This window comes from Emydura macquarii, unplaced genomic scaffold, assembly GCF_026122565.2.
Source record: "Emydura macquarii macquarii isolate MOO-44397 ecotype Brisbane River unplaced genomic scaffold, CSIRO-AGI_Emac_v2 contig_3603, whole genome shotgun sequence".
Lineage (NCBI taxonomy): Eukaryota > Metazoa > Chordata > Testudines > Chelidae > Emydura > Emydura macquarii.
Window position 1 is genome coordinate 5,104,656 of NW_027133740.1, and position 26,745 is coordinate 5,131,400.

At 39.5% G+C, this 26,745-nt stretch overlaps 1 protein-coding gene across 4 annotated transcripts in view; it reads right to left on the reverse strand.

The window, feature by feature from the left end:
* Positions 1 to 26,745, reverse strand: part of NAALADL2 (N-acetylated alpha-linked acidic dipeptidase like 2) — a 691,918-nt gene that overhangs the window by 63,834 nt on the left and 601,339 nt on the right. The gene's annotated exons all lie outside the window — the stretch shown is intronic.

The window sequence follows — 26,745 nt, forward strand, 5'->3', positions numbered from 1 at the left end:
ACATAAAGTTGCTGAGATTATTAATGAGGAAACATGTGCTATGATGTTTTCTGTATGTTGATGACATCAAGTTCCATCACAGCTGACCTGACTGGAATAGTGGAATGAGTAACTCATTCCCTGCATGAGTTTGAAGCTTGGATGAGAACTAGCTGGCACAAATTAATCTAGGCGAGACTGTGATGTTGATGGGTTGGGAGAAGCAGATGGGACCGATATCAGCACCCTTAACGAGGAAGTCTGACCACCAATTATAATGCAAGTGTGGAAATTAGGTGTATTTTTGAGGCCCAGGCTGCTTCTTTATTCCAGGTACCAGCTGTGGCCAAAAGTACTTTTTTAATCTGCTGCTGTTGAACAGAATGCAATCATTTCTCTATGTGAGGCTGCACCTTCAATCACACTGAAACTGAAGCTAATAGAGAATGTACTATTTGCATGCTGAATGGCATTCCACACCAGATGTACATTGTGCCAGTGTTTCTGAATTCTGTAGTGGCTGCCAAAAGTTTTTCAGGCATTAGTATTAACATATACAGACATACATTCCGTATCATACACCACTGCAGAGAAGAAGTCTGGGCTTATCATTAAGCTTCAGACTTGGGTGAGCTGGGTTCTGTTTCTAGTTCTAATATAGACCTTCTGTGTGATCTTGAACAAGTCACTGCCTGCCTGATCCAAAGCCCACTCAACTCATTGGAAGGATTCTCATTTACTTGAATGGTCTTTTCTACCTCTGCTCCCACTTCACAGGGCATTGTGAAGATAATCTTGTTAATGCTGGTGAGGCACTGAGATACTATGGTGATGGGAACCATATCTGTACCTAACTAGAGGAAATATGTACTTTCTGAAATGCTTATAACCAATAATTTGACAGTCAGTTCTTTTTTATGCTATAGATTTGCACCAGGACTTGATATTTATATGGTGCATGTAATAGTTCACACCACTCACCACCGGACTGGCGTCTCTTTCTGGTCATAGAATCATAGATGATTAGGGTTGGAAGGGACCTCAGCAGGTCATCTAGTCCAACTCCCTGCTCAAAGCAGGACCAACCCCAACTAAATCATCCCAGTCAGGTGTTTGTCAAGCTGGGATTCCACTACCTCCTTAGGTAACCCATTCCAGTGCTTTATCACCCTCCTAGTGAAAAAGTTTTTTCTAATATCCTACCTAGACTTCCCCCAGTGCAACTTGAGGCCATTGCTCCTTGGTCGTCTGAGGATTAGCTCAAGACCAATTCCCACAGTTGCAGTCTGCACCCAGTCACTCCTTCTCCACAGTTTGCCCGTAGCCCTCCTTGCAGATGTCAGGAACTGCAGTGTCCTCTTCGTGGGTCAGCCCTCCGGTCACGTCACTGTCCACATTCCCCCCTTCTGGGGAAGGTTTATTCCTCAGTAGTCCAGCCACTTCCCCATTGGTGACTGCAGTAACTTGTCCTCCCATTTCCCCAGTGGTGAATACTCTGGGTCCCCACCCAGGGACCCTGTAGATCATAGCCTCTTGCTGTACCTCAAATTCTTCTCCCTGTTGCTGTCTCCCTGGGCCACTTCCCCATAGCCCTAGCACCTTCTTCATCCATCCTCAGGACCTTCAGCTACTCACTCTCAGCAGCCAGCCAGGAGCTCCTCTTGCTCCCCTGGTCCCTGCCAGCAGTAGCTCTGTCCAAGGTGCTTCAGGTCTCTCAACCTACGAGACAGCCTTTCCTCCTTGACTTCCAGTCAGCAACTGAACTGAACTGAACTGTTCTGCCCTGACCTGCAGCACCTTTTATATGTGCCTGCTGGGCCCTGACTGGCTGGTCCTCCCAGCCCCTCTCCTATTGGCTGCTTCACACACAGCCGCCCTAGGGCTCTTTTAACCCCTTCAGTGCCAGTGTGGGGCAGATACCCCATCATAGGGCTCCAGACAAACCTATTTTAAAGGCATAAACAACTGTGGGAATACTGTAACTGCTGACTAAATATCACATGGTAATATGGTAACGCAATATAACTGTTATTGCATAAAGTGCTATTTTCAGATCTCATATTGCCAGTGCAGAAGACAAGGAAGAATTGAATTAAGAATATCCTATTAGGCCTATCTTACCATCAGTGACATTGACTTTCAAATAAAACTCTGTCAGAGAACAGCATCATCTACTTACAGTTGGCTATTGCTACACTGTAATTATATTGCAATTACATAGTTCCTTGAAATCTGTGTCATAAAGCAATGTCCAATGAGCTTTGCAAGCCTTATATTTGAAGGTTTCTTTTAGTCAGTGAGAAAGTGGTAAAATTGTCTTGATTTTAGCTGCCTTGGGTTTCTTAATATATTTTTTTCTAATGTGTAGAATTCTGTGGGATTTTTCCCTTCTATTTTTGAAGGATAGAGGAGTGCTAATTGACTTAGTAAAAGAGAATTTACCAATACCAGGTTAAATTGTACTTTCATTTACAACAGTTTAAACCTATGGTTCTGTAATTACATGGACTTCAGTAGAGTTACTCTGGATCCATATGGGTGTAGCTGAGATCAGAATTTGGACCCTTGAATTTTGAGCAGTGTTAGAAGAAAGGCTGAATAAATGCCTGTATGCATGTCATATTTTGTATGGAAAGGTTTTAGAATAAAGTTCCACGTGACAAATTCCTGTTTACTTATCTCCCATGGGATTTCAGTTTGAGCAGAGATTATCAATTGCAATGGAAAAATAGAATGCAAATGAAAGATTTCAAACTAGAGGAGCATTGGAGGGGGAAACAAGATGAAACATTAACTAAGATTCCCCACATAGTCAGTATTCAGATCTCTGCATTATGCATGTATTGAGTGACCTACAGGTTAAGTTTTTGTGGCTCAATTGTATTGTCTGCCAGGATATTACAAGATGGTGGTTTCAGTACTTAAGCATTAAAAAGGAATGTGACCCTTTCTCATTGCCTCATTAGGATCTCATGTGAAGCTCCTGTCATGCAGCAAGTTTTGTTCAGCTTATATTTAAAGAAAAAGGAAGCAAGAAAACTTAACAGTGTTCTCAGTGTGTCACTCTGGCTGAAATGATCAAACACAGAACAAATGAATTCATGTTGTTGGTAAGGAGAATATCTCTGTCTCTCCTCTCTCTTCCCACTTCTATGCAGAGGTCCCTCCCCAATCTGCAACTAGCTCCAGACTGTAGTAAACTCTCTAGAGATGTTCAGGACATGATTCCAATGTGCATTTTTCTTATTTGAGGCCCAACACTCAAACTGATAGCTCTTTTCTGTCTGTGCATTTTAACTGTCCAAAGTTTGTCTGTAACATGATAAATTTTGAAGGCTGCATCCAATTAATTCCAAAACCATAGAATCATAGAAGCTTAGAGTTGGAAGAGACCTCAGGAGGTCTAGTCCAATCCCCTGCTCAAAGCAGGACAACTCCAACTAAGTCATCCCAGCCAGGACTTTGTCAAGCCAGGCCGGAAAAACCTGTAAGGCTGGAGATTCCACAACATCCCTAGGTAACCCATTCCAGTGCTTCACCACCATCCTAGTTAAAAAGTTTTTCCTTATATCCAAGCTAGACCTCCCCCACTGCAATTTGAGACCATTGCTCCTTGTTTTGTCATCTGCCACCACTAAGAACAGCCTGGTGCCATCATCCTTTGAACCCCCATTTCAGGTAGCTAAAGGCCGCTATCCAAGCCCCCCTCATTCTTCTTCTCTTCAGCAGACTAAACAAGCCCAGTTTCTTCAATATCGCCTCATAAGTCATGTGCTCCAGAACCCTAATCATCTTTGTTCCTCTCTGCTGCACTCTCTCCAATTTGTCCACATCCTTCCTGTAGTGGGGGGCCCAAAATTCCAAATACAGCCTCACCAGTGCCGAATAAAAGGGAATAATCACCTCCCTAGATCTGCTGGCAATGTTCCTCTTCATGCAGCCCAATATGCTGTTAACCTTCTTGGCAGTAAGGGCACACTGTTGACTCATATCCAACTTCTTGTCCACTGTAACCCCCAGGTCCTTTTCTGAAGAACTGCTGCTTAGCCAGTCAGTCCCCAGTCTGTAGCAATGCATGGGATTCTTCTATCCTAAGTGCAGGACTCCGCACTGGTCCTAGTGGAACCTCATCAGATTTCTTTTGGCCCAGTCCTCCAATTTGTCTAGGTCTCTCTGTATCATATCACTATCCTTCAGAGTATCTACCACTCCCCCCAGTTTAGCGTCATCTGCAAACTTGCTGAGGGTGCAATCCACCCCATCCTCCAGATCATTAATGAAGATGTTGAACAAAACCAGCACCAACACCGACCCCTGGGGCACCCTGTTTATTACCAGCTGCCAACTAGACATCAAGCCATTGATCACTACCCATTGAGGCAGATGATCTAGCCAGCTTTCTGTCCATCTTATAGTCCATTCATCCAACCCATACTTCTTTAACTTGCTGATAAGAATCCTGTGGGAGACCCTAAGAAAAGCTTTGTTAAAGTCAAGGTATGTCACATTCACTGCTTTCCCCACATCCACAAGGCTCACCTCCTACTCACCTCCTCCCCATTCTGTGCTGCCCAGTGTAGTTGTCTGTGAGCTGAGCTTCTCTGTGAAGACAGAGGCAGAAAAAGCAGTGATTATGTCAGCCTTTTCCAATCATCTGTCAAAAGTTTGCCTCCCTCATTCAGTAAATATAGTATAATATCCAATGTCTAATACTTAACACTGTCATCTCGCTATTACAAATTCTATGGCTGTTTCACCACCCCAGGCATTATCTGTTCTACACCTTGCTCCTCAATTCTCTATACCTCATTTTACCCATCTGTAAAATAAGGATAATGATATTTACCCATATTTGTGGACTCTATAGTTGAAAAGTCCAAAATTAGTGCCAAGTAATATTATTGTTATAGAAAATGTTAACATTCCTCCAGTGGATCTAGCATTCTTTTGCCATGCTAAACTTATTTATTTTTGAGTTTATCACTTTCCTTTCCAATCAAGAAGCAAAGTTGTAAAACGAATCCCAATTCTCCTTTCTCTCTCTTTAAGCAATTATGTTTTTATTATATGTATCATGTAGTCTACTGGGGCTTTGGACCCAAGAGATATGCCTGTTTAAATTATTCTCATAATTTTAATATTGTTATCTGTCTTCTATTCAGTATCATATTTATCTCTCTTTTAAAATTAAATCATGTTTGTTAATAACCGCAACTTTTAGTATCTGAAGTGGTAAGAACTCTTTTTAAACATCAAAGTAAGAATATCAACCATTTGAGATCAGAATACTGCTCTAGTGGTATTGTTGCCTCCAGCAAGCAAGCGTCTGGCATCTACCAGACAAATAGAAACATACAGTCCTTTCAAAGAAGTTTCAAACCACAAGTCCTGTGACTGCAGGGGCTGAAATGCCACCTTAAAGCAAGAAATATGATGTTTATAAAATACTGGCAGTCAGCTTACATTGCACTGAGTTTTGCTGCCGTTTTAAATAAAAGCTAGTGATCTAATGCCCGCATAAATTATATTTAGTACGTTTCATGATATTGTGAAGAGTTTAGGTCTCCATGCTTTACAAGCTGGTTAATGTTGGCTTTATGAGCATGCAAAATTCTAGAGTCTGTCATTGCCAGGCATATCTTGGGGTGCTCCTGATCCACCCAGGGGGTAGTTCAAGGGTGTATGTACAAATGTCATTTAGAACTCATCTTTGTACTCACCCAGTTCTGGTGCTGCATTTACACAAGGCTTTAGTCTACTGTGTAAGGTCAGAGCAGCATAAGGGACCAACAGACTGAAACCACAGTACAAGATGTACACAAAATGCATGGGCTTTCTGTCTATACCCCTCTTCTTTGCTATGGCATCAACAACAAGAAGAAAGGGCTTAAGAACCTGTATGTGGGGTGATCCTGGGTTGCAGTGTCAGTTACACTGGCTTTAAGGGCAGATTCCAGCTGGCAGTGCAATTTAAACTGGAAAATCTGGCCCTGAGTTTGCAGTTTTGTATTAGAATTACTTTTGCCTAGTCATTTGGCTTGTGTTCATTTATTTATTAGATTCCATTATTAAATTATGATTACTTCAATATCAGACCCTTGCACGCATAAGACACTATCAAGACATGAAAATCACCCAGTAGCCAGTGCTGTATAATTTATCCTTCTTCCTTCCAGTGCTTGAAGGAAATGAGAATGACAGAGATTGAGTCAAAGACAATGGGTCATATAGAGTGAAAATGTCTGAGTTAACACCCTGATGAGATGAATGGAGACTCATTACATTTATGGATTAAAATTTAGCATCAGTCTACTCTTGAAAGTGACCATGTAAAAACATCATCTTCTTGCCCAAAAATCTGCTTCTTGTGTGTATTCACGGACATAACTACTCTATATAGCCTTTTCTATGGCACTTGTTACTATAGTATCTGAACACCTGGAAACATCTTCAGAACATCCCTGTGAGATACTACCTCCCTGTTAACCCTGTTTTACGGATAGGGAAGTTGCACCTCACAGAATTAAAGGAACTTGCCCAAGTGTAACTCTCCCAATTAGTTTATTTTTCTTGAGGATGGTGAATTGTGTGTGTGTGTGTGTGTGTGGGGGGGGGTGGGGGGTGGGGGGAAGATGCTTACTCAAGTGTGAGAGAAACACAGTCAAGAAAATGTTGCACTACCTCACTGACCATTATAACAAAACAGAGAGTGTGCATACCAGAAATGTCTTTTTACTACTTAACTTCTGGAATACACTGAAAATAAATTTTATTCCACTGTAGAATTCCAGTGAATAGTGAGCTCACAAGTACAATATTAAGCCATACTTTACACACAATAAACCTAATACCTTTTGCTCAGCCTCATGGTGCTATTACATCCAACTATATAATTAAAATGGGCTATAACAAAAAGTCCTTTTTGTTTATCCTATCATGAGAGGTGTTTGGAAAATGATAAGTGGATGACTCAGCACAGATATGGCCAATGGCTGCCCCTGTCAGACAGCAAGCCATGTAAGGTCATGTGACAATGTTATGTCACCCTAGATTCCATCTTGTGCCTGTAATTTTCCACAAACTGTGCAATGAGCTTTGCTTTGGGACAGTAAAATTCCAAGCACAAGGCAGAGGAGATAAAAGACCCTGGAAACATCTCCATCTTGCCTCTCTCCTGCTCTGATCTCTGGACTATCAATTTACAACTAAAGGGAGTATTCTAATCTATGGCCTAAGGACCTTCCAATTTTTTGCAAATTATCAGAGACTTCAAAAGCCAGCAGCCTGTAATATCACTGCTACAAACCTGATGTAAGAACTTGGCAATGATTGTATGCATATGATCTATTCACTATTTTCACTCTCTTCTTCTTCTTCTCTCTTATATATAAATCTTTAGATTTTAGTTACTAAAGGATTGGCAACAGCATGATTATCGGGTAAGATCTGAGGCTATGTACACACTGACGGCAGCAAATTCACCTCCATCAGATCGATTTTTCCAGATCGATTGAGCGGCAGTGAAGACACGCTCAATTGATCCGAAAGTTGATCTATTAAAACCACCTCCAAAAAAAGCGTAGCGCTGCATTGACAGGAACACATTTCCCATCAGCACAGTGCAGTGGAGATGGTGCGCTAAAGGGAAGTAACAAAGTCAACGGGAGTTACGCAAGCTACTCTGCATAACTTGCATAACTCCCATCGACTGCTGCTGAATTTTGCCAGCAGTGTAAACCTGCCCTGAGTTATGTAAACTGACTTGATTATGTGGATGATCTTTGGAAATCAGAAGAATCCTTTGTTTGATGAAATTGGTTTTCAATAACCATTCATCATAAAGTCTAGTGTCTGGGTAATGAAACAAAGACTGGGATGCATAGGGAGACTGCATTTTGGACTTTATGTTAACCACTGTGGTGAGACAGAAATTTACTTTTGTTATGGCTTTGGTATATTTAATAATAGCATAATCACCAGTCTGGGGTAAGGCTGCCCTATTTCTCAGACGTTTGTCTTGAATCTGGTATCCTCAGATGTGACCCACTAAGGCATGGTGACATAAGGTCAGACACAAAATCTGTGACAGAGCCAGGAATTGAAGCCAGATCTCCTAAGTCTAAGAACAGCACTTTAGTCATAAGACCATTCCTTCTCTCATTTTACCCCACCGGTAGCAAAATTCCCTGTTGCATTAAACTGGTTGCACTAAAGTTAGCTTCTTTAGCACACCTTGAAAAGTTACTACTCCTCAAGTGCATGTTGAAGAATGAATAATATATTTTATTATCCATACCTGTTTCAAATAACAATATCCGTCTCTGGAGATAACAAAATATGTACTTTATTGATAAAGCAGTTAGAAACTGAGTTTTCCAAACTGTCTGATTAATGTTTAGAGCTTTGTCCCTATTTAGAAAAAAACCACTCAATAAAGGAAAGATTAAACACATTTAAGTATTACGATATATACAGAGTATGGTGCCCTAATTTACCTAATGAATGATTCTTTCATTTGAAACTCTTAAATAACTGTCTCCCAGATGAGTGGCAGTTGAATGGACACAATACCCATGCACATTTTACTGATTAGGAACATTTTTCAAATGAATTTAAGCAGGAATAAAACATTCCTGTGCTGGTTATGTTGATATAATTCTCATTAGTACCTCATGAAATTCTTACTACTAGTATGCTACAAATTATCATCTTTAATCTCAGATATTCCTTCTTCCTCTTCAGACCAAACACGTCCGTATGGCAGAGTGGGCTAATAAAAATTCTCCTATTGAAAACATGGATCCTTCAAGCCTGACCAAAGCAGCAAGTGAAATGAGTTGGAAAGCCTCAATCTAGTCCCAAACAATTTAGCACAAGTGGCAGGTTATGAGGGTATATCTACACAACCTATGGAAGCAAACCTCCAACCCTGGGTTGACCGAATGCGGTTTGCTCCACTATGCTAAACAGCAGCAAAAGAGACAGCATTTTCAAGTTGCAACTTGTGCTGGAACTCAGGTTTGGAAGTCCATCCTCCCCCCAGTTCTCAGAGCGTAAGCTCCAGCCCAAGGTGCAACATCTACATAGCTATTTTAGTGCCGTAGCATAAGACTGAGTTTGCTGACGTGGGCTCGGAGGCTTACTGCTGTGGGCTGCATAGATATACCCTAAGAGGTTCCATACTGAGGCAGCTGGGCTCTGCGTGCTAGCACTGAAGTGCACTGGCAGCTGGATGGGAAACACATACAGTGCCTGATTGCCTGGAAAATGCCTGGCTTTTGCTCGTGGGACTTTGCCATCACTAGGATCAATGTTTTCCAGTTTACCCAAACAAAACCAATTTTATGTTAGATTTTGGTCCCACTGAAGTCAATAGCAAAACTCCCATATGTAAATTTATATTATTCTAGTAGTCAATATTCCAAGACACTATTGTGACAAACATTTTGATTCAGGCTCTTACTTCCTTTTACTATGAATAAAACATGCTAGTATGGTTATTTACATTTCTAAAGCACTTAAACAGCTGCCACTAAGTCTCCGAGGTAGACGTTATTCTCAATTTACAGACAGAAAAAGTGAGTAAAGTCACAGGCCACAAACAAAGTCAGTCAGGATCACCAGACCCTGCATTAGAACTCAGGAGTGTCTGCCATTTCCTTCATCTCAAACTCTGCTCACTGTGGAACCTATGGTCCACTGTGACAATGCAGCACCATACTAGCACTTACATTCATAGTGGCACTTCTAGAACAGGAAGCTGGACAAAAAGGAGAGGACAGGTGGTGAATGTGGTTGGGATTTTTTTTTTTTTTTTTGCAAATATATTTTATAGTCTGTACTCCAATGTTGCAAAAATAGAATGTGACGCAAATCAGGGGTCATTTCTACTCAGTTCTCCAATGGATTTTTTTTTAAAAACTCCTCGTCTGCCATCATTCATTCTATGCCCTATACATGCAAGATATGCAAGATAGCCAGGATGTAGTGTTCTAGGACAATGAGTTCCAGAATACATGATAAATTCATATTTTCTCTGACTGGATCTTCATCAGGAATGGAGCTTTGGTCTGTGAACCTGGGGAAAACTGAGCATACTCTCACAAGGAGAGAGAGCTGGGTAGGCTCACGAGAGAAGATCAGAGGAGCAGACCAGATTCCTGAATGTCCCAGAGGCCATCCGAGCATTGTATAGCATTGCCTGCAGTGTTGACTCAGTAGCTATTCTAGGCAAAGATTCCCAATGACACCATGGCTCAAATATCAGCAGAGGCAGTGCCCAGACAGCTCTACCACCTAATGTCATTGACAGGCTTGCCTCCAGGTTAATGAATAAATTCTCCCATCTCAGCAAAGTTGACTGTTCAGTGATAAGAGCAAGATTTCACCAATATCCCAGGGAGTGAAACTGACTCTGTTACGTCCCCTGTGCCATCAGGGATCCCTCTTTCCTGACTTATATTGGAAACAAGCACTATAAGAAGACAGACTTTTACTCATACCTTGGCCCTTGTTTTTCCCATCTCATACAGACATAACACATTTTGCATTTTGAAAATCCCTCCTGTCTGTGCTTTAACGAGGACATTGTACTGGGAGGCCAATAATTGTCTCTTGCCTCTTGAGTCTTTGATGGTGGGTAAATGAATGTGTGTCTATGGGCTATGTCTACACTATGAGCTAGGAGTGTGATGCCCAGCTCACATACAGAGTACAAACCCTCCTGAACACTGTGGGTGTGTACTTGAGATGGCTAAAGCAGGCCACCCCTGCCACCCCAGCTACACTCCTAATCACATTCATGCTAGCGCTCATTGAGGACAGCCCCTCACTAGTTTAGATTGCACCCTCCTGCAATCAGTCTCAGGTAAAGCCAATAGACAGACACTGTCTGCAAATGCCAGTTGCCAACATCACAGCAGACAACACAAACTGCCAGTTCTTATGGCTGCTTTGATACCATTGCCCAAAAGCCCAAAATCAAATGGTAAAGTATCCAGCCACCTGAACCAGCACCCTCAACTGGACTGTAGTTAGACCTTGTTGTTTGCACCCCTCTTATTTCTATCCACCGCTCTCCTACAATATTGATACAAACACCTGTTTGCAATATAAACCTGTCACTCCCATCCCCAACTTTGGGGTAGGTTTCATTCTAGCTTCAGAGTAAACTGAGCTACTGCCCTCTCGGGTTACAGCTATGGGTCTGTGTGTGCATGTGTGGTGTATTGTGTAAGGGCACATAGGCTGCAGGAGACTCAAACTGTGTTCTCTGGACACTTTTGCTTGCATTTCTGGCTTAGCGATACCACTAGGCTAACTAAGGCCTGGTCAGCCCCTAAGCACCTCTTGACACTTATGAAGTTACTGCTTCTATGCCAGACCATGCCCCACACCTGCTCCTTTGAAATGCACAGTTCTTAGGGGGGTTAGATGACTTGGGCACACCCAAACACAGCTTGAGAAGTTCCCTGGGTTCCCATATTAAGCCTCTATCTGAGCACTCAGGTGGCTATTTACACTTACTCAGACTTCTGAAAAATTCAGCCCTAGTTAATGCAGATGGCTCTGCCTATGTCCACTGACTTATCTGAAAGGATGGACATATAAAGATTTTCATTTCATCCTACAGTTGCATCATGAAAACCAGAAACAATTTCCAGAAAAATGATGACGAACCAAAATGAACACATGATACAAACTGGAATCATAAATCTGCATTTCTCTGAGCCTGCCTTCCATTAACTCATGAAAAAAATAGGAATAAACCTTTAAAAATGATCTAAAATACACATTTCCTTAAGATTCAAAGATACAAAGCCTTAGCAGATTTATAGCAAATACCCCTCAAATGGATTTACAGATCCTATCCTGCAACAGATTTAAAAGTCCTACAACAGATTTACAAAACTTGCCAATAAATTTGAATTGATTTACAAAACCCTGACTATGCATTGCAAGGATACAAGTGTTAGATTTATAAATTAGGATTTTGGGACTGTGCCATTAGGATCAGATTACAAACCCAACTTTAACACATTAGCTCTAAGGTTGGCTTTATACATTCTGATCAGGTTTTCTGCAGCTAGCTCCTTAAAGTTCAGAGTTAGTAATGAGCTCCATAAAAGGTTATGCAATTTGTTTCCTGTCTTCCTCCAAAGCTCAAAATGAAGCACACTCCACCCACAAGGCACCCTGGCTATGTTGCAAAGTGACAATATGTTGTATTTTGTCACTTTTAGCCATGAGGGTTTGTATACTTTTATAGCAATAACAATATATATATTTTTAAAAGTAACAATAGAAGACTTTTAAAAATTCAAGATGGATGTTTGGGCGGACGTACACTATACAATCAGCTTTTTACACTGTGCACAGGAAATTAACCTTTCTAATGGCCAGATTTTGACATCCTTACTCACAGTGTGTTGTATCTGACTTAAGCATGAGAATGGGAGTTGCTTGGTGCGGAACACTTTTGAAAATCTGTCCCTTATTTAGGTTCTGAAATGAAATATGAAGTCTTCTGAAAATCTAGACTCAATTGTGGGTGCTGAGCACTTGAAAATTGTATCCTATTGTGAGAGACTGTGTGTGTGGCAGAGAGGGACAGAGTGGTGAGTTAGAAGAAAGAAGTATGGTGGAATGAGAATGATTTGAGAGGAAAGAAAGTACATACAGATGTGGAACCATCGAGTGCACGATGCAGGGAAAGAGAAATAAATAAATGGATGGAGGAAGACAGAAAGGAGACGTTGAAGACAAAAAAGAAAAAGATCCACCGTGATCTGTGACAGGAAAAATAAGATAAAACTGAGTGAAGTCAGGGTGGAGAATATGATATTACAATAGCAAGAGAAATGTAGTGTTACATTTGAAAAAATGTATTCAAACAGAACACTGATAGACATTATATTGCAGTTAAATACAGAATCCAATAAGTTGTACAAGACTGCAGGAGATATGTCTTTAAGGGACTTGGCATCACAGGTGGTTTTCACTCTGGCTAGTAGGCATAGTCTTCCAGCTAATAAGTGCCAGAGAAATTTCTGAAGAGCTCATCATGGCAATCCTCACTACTGTAGTACATATATGATGTGACATATTGTTCTGAAACCTGTTCAGTACTCACAATATTTAAACTCACAAATCTGATCACTATGACAGGGCTTTACATTAATGATGAATCTGTGAACAGTGCCCCAGGTAAAAGAAGTATTGAGGCCTGGTATCAGTTATTAGCGTAAACTATGTATTCATGGCAAGATGAATATCCTCTTGTTGATTTACAGGTGAAGTCATTAAAAACTCCATATTGTGCTATGGAACAAGCACATTCCACATAAGCTTCTCCCAAGTTGTTAGCATTAGCACAGCCTTGATGAGGAATTTGCTGTATGAGAATTAGACAGATTTTACTGACTCTGAGCCAAAGAAATTAAGCAAATGCTTTAAATAAAACAGATAAATTCACTATGAAAAAGGATTGATTTAGCATCGTAAGGTAAAATGAATTTTTAAAGAGAGATTTTAAATCAATCAAAACCGAAAACCATCATCTACATTGCTGAATTAGTGATTAATCTATTTTAGATATTTCTAGGGCACCAGTCACTGTAGCATGTAAGAGACACAGAATTTTAAGGTAAGCATAAAAACCGATAGGTTGTTCCACACTCTGAACCCAGTTACACAAATGCTTTGCTTTTTGCTCCTAAATGTTTCACCTAAGGCATGTCTCCAGTGAAGGCGGTTATCTTGGTGGGCCACAGAGGTTGCCTTTTCAAACACAATGAATGCAGTGCCAAGAGGCTGAATTGGATCTGGGAACAAATAAGGAGCCAGTGAGGATATAGAGAACTGGTGTGATACACTCACAGTGGCTACGATATGCTTACAGTGGCTCACAGAAAATGGACTGCTATGTGTTGTACCAGCTGGTAGTTTTGATGAATCTTGACCTACAGCCCTAGACGGAGGGAAATAGGGTAATCCATCTTGAAGTGATGAACGTATAGACTGTGGTTGCCTGATCCTTATACAAAAGGAATGGGTGTAACTACCTGGCTAGCAGGAGCTTGAAAACATTTCTAACTTCTGTCACTATTATTATTAAAATGTCAACAGTATGCTCAGTGCCGTACATAAAGACACAAACTAAGATATGTAGTCCCTGCCTTGAGGAAATTACAATCGAAGACGCCAGTCCCACAAGCAGCTCCACATGAAGCCCTATTAAATGCCATCAGGCTCTGTAGGTGCTCAGGTATTTGCCTGCATACAGTATCTTGAAGGATCGGGACTAAATCAGCAAAACTCTGGGATAAAGGAAATTATTTTAATTTTCTTTAAATTCTGCAGAGGAAAATCTAGCGCTGGGCTTCACAAGGCAGCTGTGGTGAATTGACAGCAAGGCAGTGCCTAGAAAGACCACTTACTAAATGTGTAATCCTACCTCCCTAAAATAGTCTTGCAACAAGGTTCATAGTCTCCATGGCCAGAGCGGACCATTGCAATAATCTAATCTGATTTCCTGTATAATACAGGCCATAGAACTTCTCCAGAACAATTTCTAGAACATGTATTTAAAAATCATGAGTGATGGAGAATCCACCACAATGCTTGGTAAATTGTTCCAATGGTTAATTATGTTTCCTGTTAAAAACTTACACCTTATTTCCAGTCTGAATTGGTCTAGCTTCAACTTCCAGCCATTGCATCATGTTATACTTTTCTCTGTTGGATTGAAGAGCCCATTATCAAATATTTGTTCCCCCTGTAGTACTTACAGACTGTAATTAATCACTCCTTAATCTTCTCTTTATTAAACTAAATACTTTAAGTTCCTTGAGTCTATCACTTTGAAACAGTTTTTCTAATCCTTTAATCGTTCTCATGGCTCTCTGAACCCTCACTAATTTATAACTAACCTTCTTGAACTGGGGACACCAGCCCTGCGTACAGTATTCCAGAAGCGGTCGCTATCAGTGCCAAATACAGAAGTAAAATAACCTCTCTCTAAGGGGAGGAATTCTGTACCACCCTCTCGCAGTACAGAGTTGCAAAATGCATACTTTTCATATTTCCCAGTCTCTATCTTATACAATACTTAGTGTATTATTACTGAAGTAATAAAAATTCAATCATAAAACAATGAATAAATTATATTGTAGTTGTTAAATTTGGCTGCAGACATCACTTTTCTTTATTCCTCTATAACATGCAGATTTCCACTGTCTCCTGTTTACGTTTTGACAATTACGCTCCAGAATTAGTAGTTCTCGGAATTGTTTTTTAACATAAAAAAAGTTAACTTGATAGAAAATTATAGAAACTTAACGAGATGACAACTTAAATTCTAATGAACTTGAATTAATTCTTATTTTCAAAATTCTTATTAACTTTTTTTTTTAATAAAGTTTTTGGACTTTTAAGAAAAGGTTTTTATAAAAACAACAACACAGCATAAGAACCAAAACTGGTCAATAATCATGGAATTTGTGGTACTGAGTGGCTCAGAACTTTGTTTAACTCTAAGTGTTTTGCTGACTAGAGATCGACCTAAGTATGTGCTTAAGAGCTTTACTGAATCAGTGCCTGTCTGAGACCTGGTCTACAATTATTGGCAAATTCAGTGGCAGTTGACGGGAGATACGCAAACTACTCTGCGTATCTTACATCAACTTCCTAAAGTCTGTTCGGTGTACCATCTCCACCACACTGTGCTGACAGGAAATGCATCTCTCTGTAGACTCTGTCTTAACTGATGGCGGCAAATTTGCTGCCATCATATTTGGATCAATTGAGTGGCAGTGAAGACCCGCTCAATCGGTCTGAAAGTCAATTAAATTAAACCACCTCCTCAAAAGGTGTAGTGCTGCATCAATGGGTACGCAGTTCCTGTCGGCACAGCGTAATGGAGACGGTGCACAGAAGAGGATTTAGGAAGTTGACGTAAGTTACACAAGCTACGCAGTGTAGCTTGCGTAACGCCCATCGACTGCCGCCGAATTTCCCCGTAAATATAGACCAGACCGCAGTGTTACTCTTTTTCAGGAAGTGGTTTTATTAAATTGACTTCCGGATCGATTGAGTGGGTCTTCACTTCCACTCAACCAATCACCCCTGATGAATTGATCTGATGGTGGCGAATTGCTGCCGTCAGCGTAGACATACCCTGAGCATGGAAAGGGTACTATCCTTTCACTCTGAAAAACCTTCCCTTCAAGTTAGGGTTAAGGCATGTCTGCAGGGCAGTGTGTATAAGCGTATATTGCTAATGTTTGTTAATCCCTGTATAAGTGAAGACCTTCAACCACTATGGCTGTCAACCTGGCACCTTCCACAAAGCGATTTTCTCTTTATACAAAGATTTTGAAACGGTGAACATTTTCTTAAAAAACCCACAGAATCTTTTACTATATTCAGCCAGAAAACCAAATTTAAATATTGCAGTAAGTTCCCAAACTTTATCGAGGCAAATCAGACATGTTTTTGGACACATGACATTGAAAACGCATCAATCCTACACTTAAAGTTGCCACTTTTGGTAAAACAATCTGAAACCAAACTTCAATGTTTACATTATTATTACGATTTTACATTATTATTACGATTATTATTACTATTTATACTGGAAACTCTTTGGGGCAGATTTGATCTTTTCATCACATGTACTTTGCCTAGCAGAATGTGGCCCTAATCCTTGAATAATGTATTCAGAAGATGTTTCTATCTAAAAAGCAAAGCAGTTTGAACTGCGCTTTGGAACCTGCATGCTGAATTTTATTGCCACATTGATAAGATTCTTGTTTATGAAAAAAGAGTGAAAATTAATGTTGTATAATCACAATGTTAATTTAAGAACACCAACACCTTTATTTCCCTTTTCCTTTTTTCAATTCAGGTCTCTCATATTAACATGCTGTGATGCTGGCTGCATTAGGGGGACCATTTATGATATTATTTACCATCAATATTTCAAAATTACAATAGTTCATATGAGACAGGCACGTCAGGTACCATTAGAAAGGTCATAATTTGCTAAGTATGATGATATTGTTTATGTGCATGTGTCATATTTATGTTGGACGTTATGGATATGTTTGATGTATCTGTTTTTCAACTTGTGCTGTGTTTCTGGGCGACACCCCAGAGAGAATGGCTGCAGCACTAGCCTACTTAACGGCCCATTAAGGAAACTCACAGATACAATGGGTTCGGGGTCAGAAGCCAAGAATACACCTGATGAGTCACCAGGACTTATTCATGTGACCCTGAACTCCATCTTATTTCTGTAAATTTCCACAAGGCAGCATGGCAAAGTCCAAGGGACATAAAAGGCAGACACACCACATTAATTTTGTCTTAAGTCAGTCTTCAGTCATCAGTCAGTCTTCAGTCTTCACCTACCTCTGGATCAACTACTTACCTACAACTGAAGCTGTGAAACAAAGAACTGAGACCCATCCAGGTACTGGATGTATACCGGAGGAACTAAACAAGCCTGCAAATGCCACAATTCTACTGGAAACCTGATATATATATGGAGTTACCAATCATTTGTATGTATGTGATTGCTCTAATCATTTAACATTTCTCTTATAGTTTGTTTCTTTCCTTTTATAAAAAAACCTTTAGTTTTAGTTTCTAAAGGATTGGCTGGCAGCGTATATTGGGTAAGATCCAAACTTATATTGATCTGGAACTGAGGCTGACCCTTTGGGGTCAGGAGAACCTTTTTGGTAAAGAGCATAGAGCAGTGTTTCTTAACCTGGGGTTTTAGAGGGGTCGCAAGTGCAGAGCTGGTATTGGGGGTGGCAAGAAAGGCAATTGCCTGGAGCCACAGGGGCGCCATGAAACTAAGTTACATGCCTCAGCCCCGTGGGGGTGGGACTCAGGCTTCAGGGGTACAGTAGTTTGGAAAGGTTAAGAACCACTGGCATAGAGTTTAAATAACTGGTCTCTTTACTGGACCTACTGGCTGATTGGGAGTCAGAGACTGAAATACAATAAAGGGGGCTGTGTGTATTTTTGTTTTAATTTCTTGATAACCAGTGTGAGGAATCAAAAGCACTGTTTGTGGATGGTTAGGAAGTCTGACTTCAGCGTCACCCACCAGTGCTGGGAGAATCTGCTTTCCTTTTGCAGCCTGCCCTGACCTTGGCATTTTCAGATGGTCTACCCTAGGCATGGACAGGTCACACAAGCCACATTAAATGATGCATCAAATATGCATGAGAGATGACCAAAATTGTACTGTAATTATACAAGGGATTTCTATGACCAGGAAATTACTATTTGATTTAAAAGAATATTTCTTTGAAATGTGGGACAAATGCTATTTCTTATTTGTAACATTATTTCAAGTGTGGTAGATATGACACGCTGCTTACTAACATTAACACACAAGTAAGGCGATACACCTTGCCAGTCTGGTTTCCACAGAAAATACCGTAGTTACTAATTTAAAAGAAGCTGAAAGGCGCAAGAGATTTGTGGACTATTATTAATTGTTTCCCCTTTCCCACCTTACACAATATAGCCTGGCGTTTGCATATTCCATGGAATTTGCCACACAGTTGTTCTCTGGAGCCTAAATCTTCAAATATTTCAAAAAATGAATATAAGTTTCTAGTCCTTATTTTCAAGAAAACAACGCTGGGTGAAATCCTATGACAAAACTTCCACTGACTTCCATGGAGCAAGATTTTCATCTCTTGAATGTGAACAAATGCAGAGTTGTCTTCCTGAATATGTAATAATGTGCTTATCCATCATTGTTCCAGGGTTTCAGGGCAGCAGGAGGTGGGGTAGTTGCTTGCTGTTAAGGGTCGTGGGGCAGAAAACTTGGAATTCAAATTCCTCACCTTCACAAATTGGAAGTCTTTTCTGCCCATGGTCACAAAGCAGTGAAAATGATTACATTTATTTTCCCCACATCTGCCAAACGTGCAAGAAAAATGCTACTGTCCTCAATCTCCAGAAGCTTCTCCAGAAGATGAAGAATGCTTCGGTAAATGCTGGGGATCATGTCTTGGTGATTCCCTGTTCACTGAAATATCCCAGAATACATCATTGTTTTATATCACAAATACCATGGAATCCATCAGAGGCAATGAGACTTCTGATACAGTACTTGTCACAATCTGAGATAGTATCAATGAACTAGCAAGCACTGAGAGAGAGAGGGGGTTAAAATATAGTTCTATGCTGAATACATCCCACAGCCACGTTAGCAGAGATGTTCAGCGAGCAAGTCTGAGCTGAACTCGGTTTTTCATTTTTGCTTTGCACTTCACGATTAACACTAAAAAATAGCATAGCTGTTACCTGTTACCATAAGACACAGAATCTGCTGAAGTTTCCATACATCAGTCTGATCATCCCTCATTATCATCATCAGTCAATCTTCTCAGCCTCTAGGTGTAAGCAAGCTCAGCCAAAGAACTCTGCCAATACTACAGTGTTTGTGTGTCAAAGGGAAAGCTGATGACATTAGCATGTGGACAAATCTTCCTGCCATTTCTGTCACTGGTATTTCTGAAAGATCTGATCCACAGCAATCTATAGTTTCTACAGTAGACAATAATCCAACAGAACTAACAGAAAACCCATTAAAATATTGGTGTGAAAAGAAACAAACATAAACAAGACTAGCACAAATCACTTGCAAATAAACTTTTTTCTGCGCACCCATGGGTGTTTCCTCTGAATGAATTTTAAGAGCTGCTGGTCTTGTGGTCGCTGAAGCAAGAAACAAATGTCACACCTGAAAACTCAGAAATTCTGAGAGTTTATATCTCCATGAATTTTCATCATGACACAAGGACACCTGGTTCTTTTACACTGCTCTAGCTATTTGAAGTATTTAAATTGCTAAAGGAACAACAAAAGTAGAACTGGAAACATAAAGGCAAGTCATAATAGTATTCTTTAGGCTATCGCACAAATAACATCGCAAATGAAATCTCATAAAAAAAAAAACCCCAAGATTTATAGCTGAGTACAATACTTACTAAAATAAATACAGGTCTCTCTCAAATAGCTACATAAAATATGCTTTAAAGATATTTAGTAATTTAAAGACTGCTCAAAAAAACCATGCTGCCAATTCCTCTCCCTGTCATAGACGTAGTACATAATCTAAAATCAGAGGTCACACAATGTTCTGCAGTACAAAAGAGTGGTACCCATTATTTAACTGAAAATAAAGAAGTCAAGAAAGGATGTTGTCTCCTATTATGCTGATGCAGCTGATTTAGCTTCTCATAATAATTCTTAGTACTTACACAGGAGAGCACTTATTCAACCAAGCTACATTCATTTACAGGAGCGAAACTGAAAGAAGTATTTGGTCCTTAGTCTTCAAAATCTTTTTCAATGTTTGGGCTACACTTATCTCAGCTACAGCAGTGTAAATCTGGCATCACACTGGATGTGCGCTTTCTGCAGAGGAGCAGAATCTGGGTTATGATTTAATCCCCCCAAAGGGTACAGTATTTATAAAGTAGAAAAAAATGCAGATTTCATTCTGCTTCACAATGAATCACATTTGTAGCAGCTGCTGCCTCTGATTTTGCACCTGCCAATAAGAGTGTGGATCCGTGCTTATGGGCCCAAAGTCAAAGTCTGAAGCTTGTGAGCTGCTGAAAATCTGTCCAATTCTTTATATGCACACGATGATAATATGTAAGGGCTTGACTCTGATCCCACACCACACACAGAGCGAGTAACTCCACTGAAGGGAGTAGCATCAGACCAGTGTAAGTGAAAGCAGCATCAGCCGTATATGATTATGCCACATCCATTTGATCTGAAATGGGTCCCTACCAATGAATTTAAATAGAAAGGGAAATATGAATAACTAATAAAGGTTAGACACCTGTACAGTTGTGTCTAAAGAGATGCAACATCAGATCTTGTTATTTAAATCAGATTCCCCAGAACCATATATCCAAGGTAACACCTTGAAGAGAAAAGAATGCTTATGGTATTTTGCCAGTTTCTGTTTATTCATTTTCATTACATAATATAAATTTTAAAAAAGATTATAAGAATCTCTACATCAAGGTACAGTAATGATAATTTCAATATGAGCTGAAATCACTAAAATCCAGTTACTTTTGTTCCATTGGATGTTTTGAAAAGCTTTAAAATGTGCTCACAGACTAGTAGTATTTTGTAAGATTATAAATACTTCGGAGCAGGGAGTCTCTTTTTAATATCTGTCTTTATGTTTTTCATTAGCACTTTATTATTATTATTAAAAAAAATGCTTTTTGATCAAAACATTTTCTTGTAAAAAATATTTTGATGGAAATTTTCCAGTTTTTCAATGTTTTCCCCCCAATTTGATGGTTCCCTCCCCTCATAATAATGTTTATGATTTATTTTTTTATATTTTTTTCAATGAAAAACCAAAATTTTCACAGAAAGTTAAAAAAATATTCCTCTGAATTTCCCATGAAAAATAATTGGCAGTTATAACCAACTTTATTTTTTTAATACATGTTTTCACAGTACCAAGCACAATGGGGCCTCTATCCCAGAATGTGACTTCCAGCCACTACTGTAATATAGAAAATTAATAAGAATAATTTGTAAACATTCTCTTGCGTAACAGTCGTTCCCACATATGCCTTACTTCAAAGGCATGAAATATCTTGAAGAATCATGAAATTCTCTGATGTGGCAACTGGAACTGCAACCATTTATAGCTGATGGCCCTTTAGTTAAAATAATTCTTTTATTGGCTAAGCTAATCAAATGCTTTTGATAAATTTATTAAAATAATTTTACTCGTCAACTACAAAAATGGTAAGGAAAGTCATACAGATAGTGTAGAATTGATGGTGTAGAGATAATCATGTAGTATCACATGGAAGGACAAGGAAATAATTTCAGATAAAATAAGAATCCTTCTCATCTGCCCCAGAACTATGAAGGTAAGTGGTGAAATACCAGTTAAAATGCTTTCCTCACAGTATTTCTATTCTGTCTTGGAAGCAAAAGGGCTGATATTCAGTTAGGAAAGCCTGTTTCCTTTAATGGGGTCTACAAACCCCATACTGAGCTCAGGCAGGAGTGGGAGGGTAGGCTCTTCTGTCTGCAGGCAAGCAGCTCGATCACACCCACACTCAGCTGCCAGAGCTGCCAATCATGGAGGAGGCACTCTCAGTTGCTCCTAATAGAGGAAACAAGGCCTGCTATAAAGGAGGGAGTGCAGAGAAGGAGTGGGAGGCAGAAAGGTTTGGACAGCAAAGGGGCAATACCCCTGCTCCAGGCTGCCTCCCCAAGCATGCTTCCAGATTCAGGCAAAGTTCAGAGTCAAAGAACCACCCTGAGTGGGGCAAACTAAGGAGGTCCCAGCAAGGACAGCAGCGACCCTCCAAAGGACCGCACCCGGAGTCGGTGACAGATGCTCAGCCAAATTTTTTTTTCCCAGAGTTTTGTGGTTTGGGATAAGCATCAACACTTTTGGATGGTTATCCAAAATTAATTGAAAATTTGGATCTTGGCCCATTATAATTCAGAAATGATGGGTATATTAACATTATCTAGGGGGCTAGATAACGTGACAGGGTGTCATCTCCACTATAAAATGTACAAAAAATCAACGTGAAATGGGAAACAGTTTCAAATCTCTTAGGATACGAGTTTATAAGATTTGCACTATGTTTAATCTAAAGCTAGAGATAAGGATTCATCCTGAGAAATGCTGACTTATATCAGCTTTGCTCCATGTCACCTTTCATCCTATCTTGATTACACCACTCTCGTTTTCTTACTGTACATTTCAAAATTCCACTGAGCTTTCATCATGAATTTGATGGATAAGCCATGCTATTCTGTCTGTCCAGGCAGGACTGAGATAAATGGTTGGCCAAGCTATGATCTTTGGGTACATTACTCTCCTCAACTACAATATATATTGATAAGTTGTGTCAGTTTTCATATATGCCCTTGTCAGTTGTATTACCCAGGTGATGAAAGCATAAGTTAAGGGGCCATCAAAGTGAAAGGAGAAAATTTTGCAGTGTCATAAGAAATTAGTGAAGGATAGCTCACAAAAACCTTGCATTAAATCTGATGAGGCAAAACTTATGGAGAATCACAAAATTCAAAACAAGAGTTTTAAAGCAAGACACATCTTCAAGATCCAGTAGAAATGTCATTCCTTTGGTGATTTTGGAAGTGACTATAAATAAAGACATTTGGATTTCTAGATTACATGTTCTCAAGCCAGTGCTTCATTCTTTTAAAAAATAAACATGTGTACCTTGACAAGTCACATACAATTACACCCACTGCAAAGAAGAAATGATTGTTGAACTATCTGTAGTCATATGCTGGAATTTGTGAATATCCCATTGAAACCTGACAAGAATTTAAATATTACAAGCATCTATAAAAATTTCACAGAAGTACCATAATTTTCCATTACAATATATATTTTTATTAATAAATCTGTGCTAATACTGGTAGTTCACCTGTTCAAGTATTTATGGCAAGCAGAGAGACATTATCACCTGCTGAAATTAAAATCCACAAGAACTCTGTGAGACTTGAGAGATCTTATTACGTAATGGTGAACATTATTTTTTCATGGATAACATTTTAAGAGACGTTTAGGTCATGCTATATAACAATAGATTTGATTATTGCAACTTCTCTTTACCTTCTGCACAATATAAATTCTGTTAGAGGTAGTGAAGCCAAGAGCACACTCTGAAGGTACTGGCATATAACAGAATTCAACTCCACAATTACTGGTACTCCTTCTGTAAGGCAAATTTTTATGAATGTAATGGTTCAATGAACCTGGATTTTTTTTCCAAACCTTCATGACTATCAGCCAATCTAATAATCACTGTAAATTTATGCCAACAATAATTTCAGTCATTTTTATGAAAAATTTCAACAAACAATGGTGGTGACGATGATAATGATCCCCCTCCTCAAGAAGTCACTGTTGACTTTACATCTTTCATTAAGAGCTTCTTAGGGCCAAATTCTGCACCCTATTACAAGGCTGGAGTGGTGACATTGATTTGTTTAGTGCTCCGCATCTTTGAAAATCAGGTCACTTATTTAGGTACTTAATTTTAAGGCACTCCTTTGTGAAAATCTTGGCCATTATCTTTAAAATTGCTTTTATGTCTTTTTATAATCAGCTATAAATTAATATTCTAATACATGACATCTGATTATGAAATAGCAACATTTTATTGTGGATAAGAGTAAAAAATACTTGCACAAAAACTGTAAGGCTGCCTTGACAGTCAGGATGTAGAAAATGAACACTGCCTGCCAATTAGTTGGACTGAGTTTGAATAGCTGTTGTAAAGAAACATGCTGTTTGGTTACATTTTTTTTTTTATATACAGAGGCAAATTCACTGCAGTCAAAATTCCTGTGTATTTAAAATTCTACCTCTAAGCCAGTTTGTTTTTTGAGAATTAGGGGTTATTAATTAATCACACTTTTTAACAACCTCCGCTGAATGATGCAATGAATTCCCATCAGTAAAACAAACCAAAAAGCATAAGATTTCACCACATTGTAAATGCAAATATTAACTCCCTGAGTGGCAGAAACCACATCAGAGAACTACAACAGTTTGAGTATTATCTGTTTTAAGTGTCAAACACTAAGATCAGGTATATGGGAAATATTCTAATAAAGAGGAAAGGGAAAAATAAAACAAGAAACATATTGATCTGCTAATGTAACGACACTCGTGCTCAGCAATGATTAAAATGAGTTAATCAGTCATATTTCTATCAACAGATGTCACTGCTGTCTATGAAAATTACCAGCTCAGGTACCAAAGTAAAATTGAGTTTATACATTCCAAAAACATTAAGCAAATACTGACATGGTAGCTGACTGCCTCATGCTAATGCCATACAACAGTTGGTGATGGGAAGGACAAATATATCTCTCACTGTTTTATGAAGATTATTACAGTTCCAGAAATGAAATTACAACTAAGTAAAACCAATGTCATCCCTAAGTAATTAATTTAATTCTTAGGAAACTGGCTAATTCCAAACAAATTTAAGGATCCACCCATTAGGAAATGGGTTAGATAGGTCGACAAATAGGTTAGATTCAAGCTGATTGGGTATGCTGTGATGGAGAGGAGGGGCTGGGTTTGGACTCCTGAGAGGAGCAAGTCACAAGATGATGCACCTGCTCACTGGTGGAACAGGGTGTTCTCCCCTGACTTGCATATCCTCCTTACCCAACTACATCAAGAAGCAGCCCCTTGTTGTTGCTAAGGCCAAGACGGCATTGTGTTGGCAATGTGGGAAGAGGAAAGAGCAGAAGGAGGTGGGAAGAGGTTCAGGCAAGATGATCAGACTTTTGGAAGCTCTCTAATGACTGTAAGGCCTCTAGATGCCATATCTCATCTTTGAACCTTACTGCTAGTTTTGTGTGTCCAGACCGAATGGATAGAGGATCTTCTCTCAAATAGATTATATAATTACAGACAGGGGGAGTTACCTTTTAGCTGGAGGTATTGGCATAAAATCTGTCTCAGCACAAAGACCAAGAAGTGAATGAAAATGGACCCTGAGCTACCTTTTGCAACCCCCCCAAGTGAGCCCTCTAAAATTGGGTTGAAGCACATATTTGCTGGAGCAATATTGTTGACATCAAGAGGAATACTCACGTCTGAAGTTAGGCATATGTTTAAATACCTTGCTGAATCAGTGCTGATCCCATTCAATACAACCAACTTTTGACCCACACTGAAAGCAAAATTGTCTTGAGATCCACAAGCAGGATTTTGAGTCCAATGTTCAGCTCTCTCTGCATTGACATCTGTAACTACACCTTGTGGCCCAAACCCACTGCTGTGAATGGGATTCTTTGCAGTGACGTCAATGTGCTTTGGATCAGACCCTTGGGGCTGCGATTAGGAGTACGAAGGGGGCTGCCACACCTCCTGGCTTGAAGTGTTTTCCATTATATGCAGGGTTTACAGTTTGGTTTAATGGCTCCCAGCACTCCCCACTATAAAAATTGTTCCAGCACCTCTGGACTCGTAATGAGAACATGTTGTTAAGATTCAAGATCCGTCCTACTGATACTTAGACTGGAAGCTTGCCCCATATTTTCCTACTAACTTTAATTATGGTCTTTCTTGAATTAACTCTCCTAACTTAAAAAAAAAAAAATGATCACCAGGTTGGTGCCTTGAAGTTCTTATACCTCTATTTCATCTATGAAATGAATCCATACATTTTTAAAGGAAGTTTTAATTTCTGTTAATTTTTATAACAATCATTTAAAAAGTACTATTTGAAAAGACAGAACTGCAACTTTTCATTTAGATTGTAAAGAAAGAAAATGAGCATTTCAGTAAAATTCACTGTACTAGGGGGCTGAAACACAGGAAAATAAAGAGGGAGCAAAAAGATTGTGTCGCACATCAGGCAGTCCTTTTAACAGGTCCCTATGCTCTGCACCATCAAGGTACACCCCACAAATGGGCGTATGTAGGACTAGAATTATAAAAGAGTTCCAAATGAGATTTTCAAGTACCCAGCACCCACAATTAGCCCCATTTAGCCACCTGAATAAGACTCAGACAGATTTTCAAAAATGCCCAGCAGCTCCTATCATCACACTTATGGTCAGATATTAAAAAGAGCTCAATCTGCAACAAGTTTAGCTCTTTTGAAAATCTGACTACTTCTTCTGGTGCCCAATTGGGAGCTCAGTGCCAGATTTACAAAAGCTTTACAGACTTTC